Source organism: Dipodomys merriami, unplaced genomic scaffold (genome assembly GCF_024711535.1).
Source record: "Dipodomys merriami isolate MVZ:Mamm:240054 unplaced genomic scaffold, mDipMer1.0.p SCAF_1185, whole genome shotgun sequence".
Classification (NCBI taxonomy): domain Eukaryota; kingdom Metazoa; phylum Chordata; class Mammalia; order Rodentia; family Heteromyidae; genus Dipodomys; species Dipodomys merriami.
The window spans coordinates 161,500-163,712 of NW_027202477.1; the positions used below are offsets into that span (position 1 = coordinate 161,500).

Below are 2,213 nucleotides of genomic sequence, written 5' to 3' on the forward strand. Positions count from 1 at the left end.
TTTTACTTCACTTAATAAATTTTTTTCCCAAGACTTTCCAATTCCTAACAAATTGGGCGATACCATTCTTTCTGATGGAGGCATAGAATTCCATTGTGTATATACACCCATATTTTCTTGATCCATTCATCCACTGAGGGGCATCAGGGTTGGCTCTATATCAGCTATTGTAAATAATGCTGCAGTAAACATAGTTGTGCTGGTAGTTTTAGTATGGTCTTGTTTGTGATCATTTGGGTAAATGCCCCAAAGTGGGATTGCTGGGTCATAGGAGAGCTTTATATGGAGTCTTTTGATGAGCCTCCATATTGCTTTCCAAAGTGGTTGAACAAGTTTACACTCCCACCAAGAATGCAGTAGAGTCCCTGTAGCCACATACTCTCCAGCATCTGTTGTTGCAAAAATGGAACATTTCACTAATTTGCGTGTCAGCCTTGCTCAGGGGCCATGCTAATCTCTGTATTGTTCCAATTTTAGCGTATTTGCTGCCTAATTGAGCACAGAACATTTTTTATATGTAAAGTGTAATTGATTTTCTTAAACTAGACAATTCAAAAAAAGTAAGCTCAAAAGATTTCTTGTGAAATTTTAGAACCATGTATTTCTTTTTTTTTAGCAATACAACAAACTGTTAGTACCATGTATTTCTTACATAAGCACACATTTAAGAAGAAAGTCAAGATTGGCATGTCAAAAACAAAATAATTCCAGATATTTGTTGTTCAAGAGATGTGTAGGAGAAGGAATTCAATTATTCTATACAAGGCACCTGTCATAATGAACACTGCAGCAAGTGTTAAGGTTTGTTAAAAGTGTTAAATGTATTTAATTTTGGGTATTTGCTTATATATGGCAAAATTAGGACTGTTTGGCAGGTCATAAACTTTTCTATAAAGTATTTAAGGTTTATGGTAGCAGACATATGGTACTAATTATGTACATTTCAGAGTTTATAGAAACATTACCAATAAGAAGTTGCAAAGTCTTTGCGTAAAGAAGCAGAGTGAAGAGTTAAGACTTTGTTAACTACATAGTTTCTGTTAAATTTTTAGGGCTTCCTTACTTTACATGTTAGTGAGGAACAAATGATGATATAAGCCATATACAAATGATGAGATGAACCATAAAAAGTAATCTTCGTGGATAACTTTAAAGACTACTCATAGCCTATAAAACTCTTTTTAAAGGGCTGGGAAGTTGGCTCAGTGGTAAAGCGCTTGCCTTGCGTGCTTGAGGTCCTGGGTTCGATTACTCAGCACCCATAAGCAAAAAAACAATCCAGAAGTGGTGCTGTGGCTCAAGTGGTAGAGAACTAGCCTTGAGCTGAAGAGCTGAGGGGCAGTGCCCAGACTCAGAGTTCAGGCCCACGACCGGACCCAAAATAAAAACCCAAACAAAATCCTCTGTTTGAACATCATAATCTTGGCCAGTTTTAAATGCACAGGAATATGAGAAAATAGTAAAATCTAATATGTAGAACACTTCAAATACTGAAAACACTGGTAATTGTTTTTTTTAATTTTATTAATCATTAATATTTAATTTTCGGTTTTCTTTATTTGTTGCATTGTTTCCCTTTTTGTAATATAATACAACTGTTTATAAGTCGTCATCAGGAGGTACTTTGAGAAGCTTACTGGGATGGCCAAAGATTTTTTATAGGTGCATGTGAGTTTACAAAGAAGAAAATTAAGAACAAAATATTTATTAAAAAAATTATCAAGTACAGTCTGAATCAGGAGGGATGAAAAATGTCCACACCCAAAATCTTAGCCCTCATCTGAAGCGGTGGTATTACAGAGTTGAGACCACAAAAGTGAGAGACTGTTTTTGTGGTTTTTTTTAAAATATTTTATTTTATTTTATTTGAGAACATACTGTACAGAGGGGTTACAATTACATGGGCAGGATAATGCATACATTTCTTACCAAGCATTGCAACCTCCTCCTTTGTTTACCCTTCACCTCCTGTGTTTTTTGTTTTTGTCAGTCGTGAGGCTTGAACTCTGGGCCAGAGCGCTGTCCCTGCACTCTTCAGCTCAAGGCTGGCTCTCTACCCCTTGAGCCATGGTGCCACTCTGGTTTTCTAGTGGTTTATTAGAGATAAGTCTCACGGACTTTCCTGTCCAGGCTGGCTTTGAACTGTGATCCTCAGAACTCAGCCTCCTGCATAGCTAGGATTATAGTCGTGAGCTGTGGCACCCAGCATTGTT

The 2,213-nt window shown here is 36.8% G+C and overlaps 1 non-coding gene across 1 annotated transcript; it reads right to left on the reverse strand.

The window, feature by feature from the left end:
* Positions 1–397: 397 nt before the first annotated feature.
* Positions 398–501, reverse strand: LOC138822938 (U6 spliceosomal RNA). Its single transcript, XR_011370689.1, has one exon. It is a non-coding gene; the product is annotated as a U6 spliceosomal RNA (small nuclear RNA).
* Positions 502–2,213: the final 1,712 nt, after the last annotated feature.